This window comes from Pocillopora verrucosa, chromosome 7, assembly GCF_036669915.1.
Source record: "Pocillopora verrucosa isolate sample1 chromosome 7, ASM3666991v2, whole genome shotgun sequence".
In the NCBI taxonomy this organism is placed as follows: Eukaryota; Metazoa; Cnidaria; class Anthozoa; order Scleractinia; family Pocilloporidae; genus Pocillopora; species Pocillopora verrucosa.
Genome location: NC_089318.1, coordinates 8,092,504 through 8,108,501, shown reverse-complemented (window position 1 = coordinate 8,108,501; position 15,998 = coordinate 8,092,504). Strand labels below are relative to the sequence as shown.

The 15,998-nt window shown below is 36.8% G+C and overlaps 1 long non-coding RNA gene and 1 pseudogene across 1 annotated transcript; both read right to left on the bottom strand.

The window, feature by feature from the left end:
- Positions 1 to 210: 210 nt before the first annotated feature.
- Positions 211 to 5,231, bottom strand: LOC136282464 (replication factor C subunit 1-like; annotated as a pseudogene).
- A 751-nt stretch (positions 5,232 to 5,982) lies between these two features.
- Positions 5,983 to 9,626, bottom strand: LOC136282111 (uncharacterized). Its single transcript, XR_010718098.1, has 6 exons — positions 9,488 to 9,626; positions 9,203 to 9,337; positions 7,826 to 7,922; positions 7,553 to 7,586; positions 7,234 to 7,307; positions 5,983 to 6,483 (listed from the first exon to the last, which is right to left on the bottom strand). It is a non-coding gene; the product is annotated as an uncharacterized lncRNA (long non-coding RNA).
- Positions 9,627 to 15,998: the final 6,372 nt, after the last annotated feature.

Here is a 15,998-nt window from a genome sequence, read left to right as displayed (position 1 = left end):
AGCTTAGGCCGCCCGTGGTGGGGGAGGTATAGAATTTGAGAAAAGAAAAGGAATAAGTTTCGCGCGCTTCGAGAAAGGTGGTGCGGTGGATTAAAGCTCTCATTTAGGTTATATTTTATCAACAAATTAAACATTCCCATCCATAACAATCCAAACTGGCACAGAGATGACATCCCAACACTTTAATGTGAGCTGTGTTGAAATATAATACTGAAATGGCGCTGATGTTCAAAACAATAATAATAATGATAATATTAATAATAATAACAATGCAAAAGAAGCAAAAAAAAACAAATTGATGTAAAAAGCACTTTGATATTACATCGCCGAACTTTCATATTTTATGTGATCTGTTGTCGCTGCTTTAAAAGTACAAAAGGCAATTCATTACTTATTCAGTACCAAAGCCTATTGCATTTTCGGTCAATCAACTGTAAAAAGTATAAGCCTCTCATCATGTGATATAGTCTCATACCGTCCTGAATTTACCACAAAACCTTCCTTAGCTTAGCAATTTGCACAATATTTTAAAGATCTCACTAACGTGCCAAATAACCCTGGCAGTTCTTATCATCGTTGGCAAAGAAAAGTCAGGTAAATTTTAATGATTTCAAGTACCAACTGAAAGGCGAGCTTTTCCAGGTACCAGTAATGCATATATTGATAATCATTAATAATTGAATTTCATGTTAACTTATAAACCAGACATAGGTAGCAATGTATAGATGAAGTGCAATACTCAGCTTTAAAACTCTTTTCGGTGGTCAATTTACGTTACCAACTCAGTTGATTATAATAAATTGACCACAGTGGAAAATCAGTTTAGTAAGACAGGAGAATGAATGAAGCATCTTTAATAATATCAAAGTCATTCCAAATCTTACAGAAATTTGACAACCTGTCAGAAGGCCATCCATTGTGTCATTGTTCAGTGACTGAGAAATGTGTTCTTCCAAGGTCTTTCTGCTCCGTTTGTCACTGGCATTCATTTCAATGTACGTAAAACCAAGCTCTTCACAAACCAGTGTCGCTGATGTGCTTTTACCAACTTCTGTGGAACCGGACAGAAGAGCTGCCTTAAAGGACGACCCATCTTGGTCTTTGTTGAAAAAGGAAGCTGTACAAAATAAAAATGCTTACAATTGTGATTCCATTACTAACATACTAACTACATGTATAAGTGACTGTCGAGTGAAATAAATTCATCAAAGATCATAAGTTACAGCTCTTTAAAAAAGTGTATCTCTGAATGTGGGAATTAAGAAACAATCTGGATTCAGTGTGAAAGGCATTCAGCCTACAGCTAGACAACATTTGCATCACACCTCAATTTAAGGTCTTCTGTAATCTGTATCTGTAGATTAAGGTTAGGTTCATCCACTGAACCCTTTTACTCCAAATAGCTCCCTAGTACTTCTTACTGTCTGCCATCAAATTCTTATGATTTGGATAATTTGGTATTGTATCAACTAATAATCCCCTAATTAATGTTTTTTTTATTCTCATAACTTGCCTGCTCGATATTGTATTGATATTGTAAGGAGAAATCCTCTCTTGGTCACTTATGGGAGTTAAAGGGTCAAAGGTAAAGTCAGCACAAGAGCCACAGGACTAATCTTGCCAAAGCTTAAATTAATTTCAGTAGCATCAGGTGACCAGGAGAATTGTAATTCCCCCACTAGAATGGTTCCTCTATCTGGTTACAATCCAAACTTTTTCATCTGCTTTCTCCGACAGTTTGCCTGAACTGTTTGCATACTTGCCTGAAGAGAAGTTACATGCACATGTATTTGAGGGAAAGGCATCTTGACAATCAAATACACCTCTACTCACATTTAGAGGCTGGTTTCTTTCTATTCTTTTCCCAGTCTCTCAGCCAGTTCATCAGCTTTCTCATTTTGCTCTTATCACCCTGCTGACCAATAATCTGCTTCACTACATGAGGTTGATATTTGTCAACCCATAACAGATTTGCTTCTCCTGCAAACACACACAAAAAATTACCTTTACTGTCAAAATCTTATGTAGATTAAAAAAATAAAGCAACAAAAAACAAAAAAACTGTACGTCTTGTAACTCAATTTAAGTAACACAAACAAGTCTACAGGTGGAGGTACAGTAAAATGGTCCAACAAATGAACATAAAGGTGGAATTTAGAGTAGTGGTAAAACTGACAGGTGGGTGACTGGACAGAGGAGAACAAGGAGAATAAGTGACAGATAGAAGGACAGTAATTGGAAGAATGAACATACACAAAAGAGCAGACAGACAGACAGACAGACAGACAATCTGAGTGACACTGTAAATTAAGTAGATAGAAGAAGGGAAATGAGGATGAACAAATTATGTTCTCAATTACACAATAGCCTATGGCTCATATGACATTTTACTGGTACATGTATATCACATACATAATTATGCATGCATTTTTAAAGTCATTTACAGTACCTGGATGCACACAGGAGAAATTATATTCACTAAGTGTAATCATCACACAGTACATGTAGGATGCTTACTGGTGAGGAAATAATTTAAGGCATACAGCTGAAGTGTGAATTAAATTTTCAGTGAAGTCATACTCTTATGCTAATTGTTAGAAAGGTTTGAAACACCCAGCTTTCAGTGCAGGTGATGATGATTGTGTTTGTGTTGTTAGAGATGACACAGATCTTTCACTCAGTTGTGACAAATCACCTTCAAACTGATCTTTTTCCTGGCCGAAGGACTCCATTGGTTCAGTTTTCTCCTTCTTCTTTGTCTTCTTCTCCACACTTGGTGATTCATAGCTGGTCTTCTTGCCTGGTTTTGTTCTGACAATCTCAAACAGACCATCTTCATCTATTTGTGATGTTCCACATTGCTTAGCCTAACAGATAAGCACCAAAGTAAAAAAAAAAAAAAGAAACAAAAAAACAACAACAACAACAAAACCAAAGGAACCATAGGTTTCTAGCCAAGTAATGTTTAGCTATTCAAGGAAGGAAAGACGACCTTACACCAGTTAAAAAGGTTTCTCAACAAAGAAACATTTAATGAACTCCACAGCAAGAAATATAAGTTTATGCTCATGGAAAAAAAAAACTCTTTTAGAAACCAACAACAAAAAGAAAATGATAAATTTCTACCATGGTAAATTTTTCAGTTCTTGTTACTTTGCTCTACAGAGTTACATATTGTCAATGAATTGTGTTAATTTATGCAAATTTGTGGCAAGTTTCCCAGGTGTTTTAGCTGTAAGCCGCACCCGGATTTGTTATAAAAATTAGGGGAAAAGGTGCAGCTTACATGTTTATGTTCACAGTTCTTTTTTTTATCCTCTTTTGAGCTGTACATTACAATGTACCTTGGAAAGTTTGCTCTCTCCAGGATCCCATCCCATGACAATATAACTCTTTTTCTTGCTCACTGAGTGGGTAACTTTTCCACCATATCTTTGAATCAAATCTGCTGCCTCCTCTCTCTCAATACTTTCCAAGATTCCCATAATAACAAATGTCAGTCCATCCAAACAGTTGTCTGCTTCCTAAAAACTAAATTATCAAGTGTATGCATAATTCAAGATGAGCAGACAAATAATTAACTCTCCCCCTAACCCAACAACCATCAACCGCTAACAAGTAAGGGTTAATGTTGTATTAGGGGAGGGGTAGGTGTGCAGTTTCTCAGATACTGACATTGAACCAACATTTGAACATCAACTGATAGTAAAAGGATAAAATACATTTTTTTGTTTAACCCTTTAACTCCCATGAGTGACCAAGACAGAACTTCTCCTCACAATATAAATACAATATCATACAGACAAGTGATGAGAATAAATACAAATATCAACCAGGGGATTATTAGTTGATCCAAGACCAAATTCTCCAAACTAAAATTACAAGAATTGTACAGCAGACAGTAAGTAGAATTACTATTGAGATCTTGGGAGTAAAAGGGTTAATCAAAGCATGCATTTTACAATTTTTCCAGTAAACTGTATCTACAGATTTTCCAAACCAGCTTTAATTCTAATAATCTTCAATTTCCTTTGTCCCGCATCTCTCATTAAAATTTGAAAGGATGGAAAACAAACCGCAAAGAGCTTTTGAGAGATAATAATAATTTAACTACTGGTCAGGAAGAAATTAACATGTAACTTCTCTCTAGAATATCCATAGATTATCCAGCAAACAGGTAATGAGAACACTAAAACTTATCAAGTACATGTAGTTGTTATTAATGATCTAACAACAAATTCTCGTTATTTACAGAAAAATGTGTAGCAGCTAGAGGGGAGAATTAACAATCAGATCTTGGTCTTTGAAACCTACCTGAGGGATTTCCTTTGAACCAAGTGCCCTAGGACCATCTCTCGCCATAAAACTACAGAAGCCAGATTTTTTCTTTTCCATTGAGGGTGGAACTTCAACCACTTCCTCTGATTTTGACACCTTTGGTGTTCCTTGGGTGGGAGTTTCCTTACTAACATCTTTTTATTCTTTTTCGGAAGAACAGTTTTCTTTGCACTTGGTTTTCAGTCTCTCACTGGAGTTTCTGGAACTGTGGCAGCTTTGACAGCCAGTTTGCTAGCAGGAGTTGTCTTTGGTACTTCCTAAAGAGTCCATGGATAAAATTTGAAGTGAACAAATGTTAATATATGTATATCAAACATTCTAACAGGTAACAGTTGTCCAATTGAGGCAAGAGTTGTCCCAAAAGAAATGTTGATAGTGAAAGACACTGCTACTTTGAAACATCTTTTCTTTGATGGTTGCTCTGTTGTTTGATGGTTGACATTCCCATTTTCTCTTCCTTCTTTTTCTCTCCCATTTTTATACTCTTCTTTTCTATTCACTTTGGAGTCTTCATTTTCTTCAGACTTGTCAGATCTCTGTGAGAAATGAAAAAGGATAAAAAAATTCTGATTGTTCTACAAGGAACTAAGGGATGATCAGTAAGTGGGTTGAGCTCTGGATCAAGCTTAAAATTTGCACTCTCAAGAGTGATCAATTTTCTAATTTCTCATAACAATACCAATTCACAGTCAGGCAGCAATATAATATTAGAAGAAAGAAAGTCCTCACACAAGAGGATATTTATTGCTTGAACAACACATTCTCAGAGATGTTTTCATAACACTTGTGTGACAGACAGTAAAGACAGTTGATTTCAATATCTTAGGAGCAAAAGGACTTATCCCTTTAAGGGGGCCCATGCTGTTGTTTTTGCCAAAACCATTCTTCAACATGTCCTCTCCCCATCCACAAAGTTTCTTGAATATGATTAAATAATGCACGACTCAAACACATTACCCATTAATTTTGTGGCATGGTATGTGTTAACTGTAGTACATCCTGATATAACTACTGTTAGTATAAGAGATTGGCAGAGGGTTTACAAGGGAAGCATGATTAAGCCCAAAATTAATATGTGATGCATGAATTTTATAGAAAGGCAAGGTATGGTGAGTTTTAAAGTTTTCCTTGTTAAATGCATGATGCATGAAGAACTGTTTAAAATACACAGGATGCCTGATTTTTTCTTAACAAAAAAATTCTGGGTGGAAAAAGTGTAGTTTGTTACTCACCTATTTTCTTTCATTAGCAAATGTTTTCCTGGATTCCCTTTCAACTGGAGTAGAACCAAAGAAATTAAGTGCAGAAGTTGTTTTTTACTCTTTAGGTTTGATTGGACTGAAGCAAGAATAACAATCCAAGTGTTAAATATTTTAGTAACACAACAACACTGTGTTAAATTCACCCTTTATGACTGTGTGACACTGTCTTTATTATGTTGCTGTTGTTTGTTTGTTTGTTTTTCATTTTTCACCCTTAACACCTAGAACTCGGTATGCATATTCTCCATACTGTTCTCTATACATTTCCTAGGGTACTGACAAAGAGAATTTGATTAACAATCAAGAGCTTAGTTGATGATCATTTCCTCTATTCTTGTGCCCTTAACCTTGACACCTGTGTGTAACAAATGCCTATCCAATTGTTAAAATTTTAGAGAAACAAGAAAAGCAAACACAATCCACAGTAAATTTTTATAAATCGTCTTTCACCAAAAAGAAGCTCCAGTGAAAGAGGACCATATAAATAAACCACTTTCAATTTCAACAAAAAAGCGATAGATGCATATTAATGTTTGATTCAGGGGGAATATTGTAAAGAGAAATTAGATGCTAGTCACTCTTCGTAGTCAAAGGGTTAAATGTATTAGCATAAGAGTAGTGTCCTATGACAGGTTTAACATTCTCAATGCTTGATGGAAGAAAGGAAAAAACAAACAAACAAACAGAAAACAAAATTTAGCTCGATAATTTTAGAAGAATCTTATGTCCTAAACAAACACCATGGTTTGGTACTGAAATGTCAAATATAATGAAAGAGAATGATGGATGATACCTCTCTTTAACTTGCTGGACCTCTTTACAAGCTACATTGTCTGTCTGTTTTGCAGACTTTTTAATTTACTGGGCACAACTTCTTCCTCATCTGCAGAAACCACATCAAAATATAACTCAAGTGCTATAATATTCAAATTCTATTCAAAGCAGAGGGGTCTAATGGTAAGTGCGCTGAACCCTGAATGAAGCAGATGGATTTGTTTTCTTTGGCAAGCTAATACATAAGCAATGTTAAAGGTCATGTGTGATGTTAAAAAAACTGACATCATCTTACTGTACCTCAAGCTCACCTCACATTAAAATTAATATTAATATTTCCCTATCCAGCCCTCCCATTCCATCAATAATATGTTTATGTATGTTTAACTTCTAATAAGTTGTATTGGATTGACGACCAACTCGCCGACGTCTCTACTTGATTTTATACGTCGGCGAGTTGGCATCGGCGAGTTGGTCCGTCGGCGAGTTGGCATCGGCGAGTTGGTCCGTCGGCGAGTTGACTGGTTACCGCTAAAACCCTTGTGTCGAACTCAGTCACATAAAAATATTTGGCCATCTTATTCATCATGAAAAGTATCCAAAATGTTTTCACATTCACATGAAATTCAAAACGATCACATTTTGAAGATAAATAAAACCAAAGAAAAAAAATTAAACCAAATTCATATTTTCTCTCTTTCTAACCTGTTAATAAAACTGTTAATCCCATAAAAAATTAAAAATATACATAATTGTACAAAAAAGATGATATCACAATTCCCGTTAAGATAAAGTCTCCACATCACCTCTCATGTAAAAAGTATCAGGTACCCTCAATAAGTAGACATAATTTCCTTACCTGAGTCCAAGCTGATTGCTCTTCTACTTTTATTAGCTTTTGAACTGTCCTCCTTCTTTACTGATGTGGCTTTTCTGAAACAGAGATGAGTGAAAGAGAACCAAGTTCTGAATACAACCTGACATCAGGATCCATATTCTCCATACAGAGTGTTCTCTATGCATTTTCCAAGGTGCTGACAAGGAGAATTTGTTTAATAATCAAGAGCTTTTATAGTTGGTGATCATTTCCTTGACTCTTGACTCAGTGGTGTTATTAGGGTCATAGGTTAATTACAACTGTATAAAGTGGAACAAAATTGAAAAAACAAATCACATACCTGATTTTTGGAGGAAGAGGATCTTCATCAGAATCTAACAGAGATGTAAGATTAATTTAGAACTAGGGTCAGGACATCATTGTGATGTTGTACATATCATTATGTGAATCTTTTTACATCATGTTTTCGTAAAAAAGCAAATTGCATTTCGAACTGACAAGGACACTGTACAGCACAGTACACCATTAAAACAAAAACAGAGGTGTAATAGTTTGTGTAGAGTCTCAACATCTGTTCCTTTTGAAACTGTTAGTGTTCACACTAAAACATTACCTGAGTCAATATATTTTTTTCCTTTCTTCTTCTTCTTCCGATTTTCTTTTGGTTTTTGTTTTCAGGCGATGTCATCATCTTCACTGCTTGATAAACTCTGCCCAGCAAATTAACAATTACATATCTTTATTCACAAAAATGTGAGATAAATTCACTTCTTTGGACCTAACAATAACAACTGGATAAGATCAAGGTGGGTGTTGTTCCATTGAGCACAACTTTCATACAAGACATTTTCTTCCAGCTTAGAAAATCAAGAGAAGACATCAGGTGTAAAAACCAATCCCCCCCTAGCCCCTGTCCACACGGCTAGCCATATAAGTTTGACTTTTGCGCAGATCATGCAAATAAAAAAGGTGTGAGCTTGAGTTAAAAGGTACTTGCCAGTACCTTGTTATCCCAGCCATATATTCCAAAATCGTCAGCTAAATTGCTCTTTTGTCGAGTGACCCATGTTTCCTATATTATTAGTATTACCTATGTTATACATATTTCTTGTTATTTGTATTTCTTATGTTATTTCCAATCTCATAATTAATCATTCCATTCTTGTTGTATTATGTTCGTAATACTTTACTTAGAAACCACTGGATATGGCATGTAGATAGAAGAGTTCAGTCCAGTCATCAGGAAATTAAACTCATCTAAAATTTACTGCTGGCATGTTGGTTACACCAGGCTTGTGGAAAAAATAGTCTGGGTAAGGTGAAGTCTCAAGGTTTCTTTATCAATCACCTTTCAAGTTAATGAACAATTTCCTTTTCCCTTCAGTCTGAGTAAATGAAAGATTAACTAGTACTTGTCAAAATTGTTAAATAAGCATTAGAGTTGCATATTGCAACTGCTCTGCAGTATTAGTAAGCTGCAGTTTGAATAAATTTGTAGGGAATGCTAAAGTTCTGGATATTTTGAACTTCAGTGAAATTTAGGTAGCAGTGCATCACATCACGTTGTTTAACCCTTAAACCCTCAGATGTGATTTACATGTAACTTCTCCCTAAATTATTAATACAATATCCAATAAAAGAGTAAGTCGTTATCTTGATCTAACAACAAATTCCTGTAACAAATATACAAGGAAACATCTAGAAACTAGACGGGAGAATTAGCAAACAGATCTTGGGAGTTAAAGAATGAAGACAAAATTGCTTCATGTTATGACCTCGTTGAAGATAAAAAAAGGTAAAACAGTGTAACTTAACAGCCTCACTCAGCTACCCTGACATACTCAGACAAACTATTGAAAATTATGCCTACAAAGTTAGTTAACACACAGTACCATACCATTTCCGACATTCCAGTCCAGAAAGATACCTTGGGTTAGATATATGTAGTTGAATGAAACTCTTGGTTAAAACATGTTGTAAAATTACCTACCACGTTTGGCAAAAAACACCAATTTTGGCGAAATTCTGCCGCTGAGAACTAAAACGACTCACAAACCATTTTAGCATAGTAATGTGTTCACATTACTCTCCGGCACAAGCGACTAACTACAGGAATGGCTCCGACCTGTGATTGGATGATAAAAATAGTAAAAGCTAATGAGTTAAATCTTAATTCCTTGCTCAAGAGTATTGTTAACCGCGTGTCTCAAAGCAGAACAATCAAATATCACACGAGTGCAAACACCGATGTATCAAACAAGAAATGGTTACTTACGTAGCGAAGGGAAGGCAGTCTTTCTTGTTCAGCGGGGTCGTTCAGCGATATTCCGGCGATGAAAAAGTCTAAAACTCATTTAGTCAGTTCAGGCGGACGACCAGAGACGGAGTTACTACATCACGGGCGACGAGCGGGGATAGAAAAAACGACCCAAATATGAGCGGTCAGCGGTGAAACAGCTTTTATACTTCATATAGAGACATATAATTTGTTGTTCCAGAGACAATCATGTTGTAAAGCCGAAATGTTTATTGAAAAGGTCATAGACAGGCCTACACAGACTCCCCTGTGTGGTTTTACGTTTGCGATGCAAAAGCCTTTAATTAAAGCTTCGCTCTAACGAGTATGTCTTTGAGCGATTTACCTCTTTTGTATGATATAATCGGAGGCGTTTTGTAAATTGTTTTCAGCAGTGGCTGATTTTGGATGAGGTTCCATTCTTCCATCAGTATTTGTTTTAAATTTTTTAACCCCTGGGTGGTATGCTGTTACAAAAGGCAATATTTTGCCTGTAGTTTTTTTGGTTTGTTTTTTAAGTGTCGACTGCCTTGCGGCAAACGAGACCTCAGATAACGTTTTTTCAATTAGGCTTTTTTTTTCAGAGCTGAAAGATCTTATATGTACACGCTTTCAGAGTGATAATAAACATGTTGAAAAGTACAACAGTGTCATCTCTGAAAAATCAGTCTACAAACCGACCGAGACCTTTCAATATACACACTATTCATCTTGCCACCCGCCAAGTGTTAAGAAAGGCTTTATTAAAGGAGAAGCTATCAGACTTCTAAGAACAAACTCCTCGGAAAGAAATTTCCAGGAGGCCATGTGTAACTTCAATACACGACTTGAAGCACGTGGTTACCCATCATCGTCAGAGCGAAGCTTTAATTAAAGGCTTTTGCGTCGCAAACGTAAAACCACACAGGGGAGTCTGTGTAGGCCTGTCTATGACTTTTTCAATAATTGTGATTTTTTTCTCGGCTTAAACGCTAAGTCAGTTGTTCAATTGAATAGGAAGAAAAACATTTCGAACGGAAAACAGCATTATTTGCACGTGTGGATCTTTTGATCTCGGTCTCCTAAAACGAGTGGTCTTGATTGTAAATATTTAAGGAATGGTAAATACATTAGCCTTAACATGGCTGTTTCTCGAAGCTCAGTGTTTTCCTACTTGCCTTTTTTCCACGTGAATTGGGGGCGATTGAATAGATATAATATGCAGTAAAAGAACGTCAGCTGATAGAAATTTTAAATTTCTCATCTTAAGCTGTGGATACAAAATTCAAGTGAAAAGGAAGCCAACTGTGATTAATGCTTTGAACAAGTCAAGATACGTTTTTTTCGTCACACAGCAAGTTACATAACGTGAATATCATTCTTCTTGATGCCTTTCCCGGTGTCAGCAATGCCTTTCCCGATGCCTCCGTTGGTCAATAGAGCATAAGAAGTATTGTTCCAGTTAAAGCTTGAGGAAAATTGCTCAACTTTTTAAGTAGCGAAGTGTAACTTAGTAACATTTCGGCTTTACAACATGATTGTTTTCTGCAACTACAAAACGTACATTTAATTCTTCCTGGTACCTTTCGGATGCCACCGATGCCTTCATTGTTTATTAAAGCAGTAAAAGATATATGTACAATCAACACTTTTGAATTGCTTAACATTTTATTTAGCGAAGTAAACTGTTTACACTTCGGCTTTACAACACGATTGTTTCCTGATACTACAGATGATCTGTCTATATATGAAGTATGAAAGTTGTTTCACCGCTGACCACTCGTATTTGGGTCGTTTTTTCTATCCCCGCTCGTCGCCCGTGATGTAGTAACTCCCGACCAGAGACTGGAGCCATATTGATTTGTAGTCACGTGTACGGCTGAAATAAATTTCGAAAATTTTCCAGTACACGGAAACAAATTAACATAATTATAATTTTGGCGGGAAATAATTTATCTTGTCCGAAACTCGTTTCTGAGTGTCATGCCGAACTGCATGTAACCTTGACAAAACACAATAATGAAACGCACGCTATGAAAATGACAAATCACAACAGTAAAACTGCTATTCCTAATGTCGAAATTGAGGAATACCAGAATGCAATGGCAAAATAGCAAAGTGTAATAGTCGAAAGCTAAGGTACAGTGACAAATCAGCACATTGCAAAAGCAAAATAGTCAAATGTGATAGCATAATGTCATAACACAAGGACCAAACAGCATATTAAGACGTCACATTGGAGTGGCACTATTGCATATCTCAATGTCATCACTGAAATTGTGGATATCATAATTAAACATTTATTTTTGACGTTAATTACACTCTATACTCGTTTGTATTATGTTTTGTTTTTCTTTTTTTCTGTCAACTACTAAATGCTTGTTTGCATTGAATATCTGAGTTTTCCTAGCTATGAAAGGTCTACTTCGCAATTATAATGCTAATGTCTGATAGATCATAAAGACACGTGTGGCGAGCTATTTTGGTCTCACATCATTGTCATCTATTTCTTGGCCGCCTACTTAGTATTCGATGAAAATATTTTCAAAGTTTAGGCAAGAAAGGCATCAAGGCTCTTGACAAAAGCATGTAGAGGAAACTTTTTTTTTTAATCCAAGTTGTGATGTAATATTTCTAAAATAATAATTGTAATAAAATCACACTTTCTTTGTTGCGCGCACTGTTTAGCTTCCGCGTCAAGGTCTACTTCATTTAAAGTATTTCGTAGACTTGACCGTTTAAAAGTGAGTTGTCAGAGTTAAAAACTTAAATCGTCCAAAAGCATCAACCTTAGGCTCGGCACCCTCACGTGCTTCCTCTAGCTCGCCCCAGGCTTGTCTCCGCCCGCTCGAAAATGTCCTGGAGACTGAGAGAGGTCTAGGAGAGAATAGGAGAATAGAAGAGAAAGCTTCCTCCCCTAACGAATTACTGAGGGACAATTAGCATGAAAACAAATAAATTCATTTACTTCCTTGCTTCTTCTCCAGTTGACCTTGGAGCGAGTTCATTCGTTTTCCTCACTTGGCTCATACGCTTACCGGTTGTTCATTAATTTATATCTAATTGTGGAGAATATTTCCATGTTCATGTTGGGTGATTTCTCACAGTTTCCACGTCAAGTGAATTGTCGTGAAAAGGCGCTCGGTGCATACATTAGAATAACGCTCCACAAATAAAAGATTGTCCTGCGCTTGGTGTAAAAGAAATCCTACGTAAATCGGCCTACGACAAGCGGACAAGGTTAAAAGGTCATTGATAACACTTAAAGGACCTTTTCCACTGGCGCTTACGTTTGGCCGTTCAGCGGTCCCGGGAATGAAAATGACTACGAACCGACAGTCGAACAGAAACAGACAACCTCTTTTTATTGGTTGCCTGATATGACTGACGTATGACGTGTGTTGCAAAACACTCAAAGGACGAAAAGAGACGGTTAAAATTATTTCCTTAGCTGGGCACTGAAGGCTACAGGTTGTAGTAAGTGCTGTCTACGAAAACAACTGATTCACTTCCATTAATTTGCCTCGACATAGACTAAGGAGATCGTTCTGGCTTGGATGATAGGTTTTAAAAACTGTCTCAAACCTCGTTCAGCTATGAATGATGTGAAAATGACTTGGCGGAAGCGAATTCTGATATGTGCGATAAAAATTGAAAGAAATTTATAAACGGCAAAGTCAGTTTAACGTTTTTAACTCCACCTAGACCTACCAAACATTGACTAAATTCCACGAATTAACTGGTATTTTAGCCGACACTGGACATAATGATTTCTATCAAGCAATCTTCTCTGAAGATTAAATTCCGACATCCTCTGAGTTAGCCGAAGCGCTATCTATTAACTCTCCAGCTTCGAGCAGGATTCCAACCGTTATGTGAAAAATATGAATTCCCAATGTCCGTTACAAAAGCTTAAATGAAATTCATTTTGTTCCCTCCAGTAAAGGAAAGATAAGAAGAGACGGATGTTATCCTACTTTTGAAGCGGCGCCATCTAATGTACGTAAATGCATTTCGGTTTTGTAGGTACAACTTTTTTATTGATGAGGGATGTGAGCATGCAAAAAATGGCAAAATTATAAAAGTTTTGTATGGGAATATTTACGACCGCTCTTAGTTATATAAATACGGTCAAATTCTCAATAAAAATACCTCCCCTTACTTCAACGGTGCATCGCTTGCTATCTGACCATTTACTATGTTGAAAAGAACCCATTTTATCGAGTTATTCATTTCTAGGTGTACTACGTAAAGAAAAGCCCTTTTCTCTTATATTCCTAAGAGCGGTCGTAAATATTTCCATACAAACTCTTATAATTTCGCCATATTCGCCACTCTTATTTCGCAAGATGATCATCTCACAGCTGGAGCTTGGGCTGCCTGTGATCAAACCCGCAATGCTTCGTGCTTATAGTGACGTATTCTCAGATTTCCTTTAAATCAAGAGTAAAGGAACCTTAACCTGAAAACTACCCATAATTCTCTCTGGGGTAAAGTTGTGCCATGCAGTTTTACACTTTTATTTCCGACAACCTTCTCTCCAAACATCCGTGTGCTAAATAATTGGAACATGACCGGAAGTGGATGCGACAGCGATGTTGGTTTCTAAGTCACGTTTACAACGCTAACTGCCCTTTCCTTGTTCCGCCGAACTTAGAAAAAACTTCCAGACATTTCCTTTTAGGCTCACTGTATCAGCACTTTCTAACTTCCCTTTCATTGCCCGCTGGACCCAGAAAAACTTTGCAGAAATTTCCTTTTTGGCTCACCGTATTAGCACTTGCGGACGCAGATTTGTTCTCCTTGGTCTGAACATGAAAAAATACCGCAGGTCGAGCATCTTATCAAAATATTTTTGAGTCTGAATGATTCAGTTCATGTGTGTCACTTGCAGTACATTTTAATTTGGGGCTTAACTCTTAGAAGTTCTTCCTATCTTACCAAGTAAATTGTTTGTGGTTTCCTTCAACTTGAGGTAACTTTTTGAACTGTTAAAATGTCGCAAGTTAAATATATTGGCCAACTAGTATTCCACGGCTATCGATTCCCAGCGATGTCCAAGCGGCAATACAGAACTTCCTTGAACGTCTGTATTATGTAGGTGAAGTGGTTGGTTTGTTAAGTGGAAAAGTTTGAAGCAAGAGCGCAATTTAGGAAGTGATAGGCATACACCTAATGATTATGTTTTCCGTAGCTTTTATACTTGAGTAAAGTGTAGTAGTGTTTCTACGGTAAAAAATTATCAAAACTGCTGGATAATGACAAGATTGCTTTATGTCGGAAAGGAGAAAACGAAAACGTAGGGTAACGTAATCACCCACTTTTAATTTGCCATTTACTTCTGTCTAAGTTGTAACATTTTCAGCTATCATTAGTCCTATAACTGCAGTCATTTGCGGAGACTTAATATATACAAATAAATTAACCTTGTTATCGTCTTTTGTGCGGTCAGTGATTATGGAATCCTTTTGACTAATAAACCGTGACTGATGACTCGCATATAATAGGGACCTTAAGCACACCTCAACGGATAAAAGAAGCGTTGAGTTCCAATGGAAATTAAAATAATTTGCCGTCGCGGTTTCGGTTCGCAGACGACACAAATTGTGGTAATTTCATGTTGCTATTTTGCATAGGACGGCCAAGAAATGTACAAGGGTTTAGAACACACGTGCTGAGCTATTCTGCCAATTAGATATTTTGTTTTCTCATGTCCTCGTTGCTGTCGCCGTCGTGGGTTGACGCCGTACGAGACGGTAAACACATGCAGCTATTTTTGAAATTCTAATTAAAGGCAGAAATTCATTTTTTACTCGGAGTCTTCCTTGGCGTTGCCGTTCTGACTGAAGGTCCCTATAAAATGCCTAAATGAAGACAACTGGCGAACGACAGGCAAATCATTTATGATTCTTAATAAAACCCCCCTACTCTGTCAGTAAGAGGTTTTACGGAAAAGATAATCTACAAGCGTGTTAAGATTTGCGAGCTTTATCACCAGTAAAGGAAGAATCAGAGATTTTGTTTTTCACTCATGAAAATATTCAATGTAAGCCACTGAGTACTAGAGCTCCGGTAACTTAAAAGTGACATTCTCTAAGTTCGCGTTGCGCGCTTTCAACGAAATACCCCCTACTTTTTCTCTTGGGACAAGCCAGTGCTTTATATCTAGCTTTCTTCGCGAGACTTTCTCGGATAATGCGGACACTGCAGATACTCGAATCTTTGGTAGTTTTAAAGTCTACTTTGTTTCCTTACTTGCCTCCTCTAAATCTGCCGCGTGGTCTCTTAAACCCGTGGATGTATTTATCTCAGTTCGTATCAAGATTGCTAAACTGCACCAAATGTTTTAACCTCTCTTCCTTTCTTTGCTTGTACAAGTTGTCGAGTTTGTCTAAAAGACTTCGATGTGTCCTGTTCCCATGAGATCATCATAGATCGCTTTGCGAGCTGTGTAGCATTCGATTAGTTCTTCGAACGGGTCCAGGTTCGACTGCTAAGAAATATATCAAAC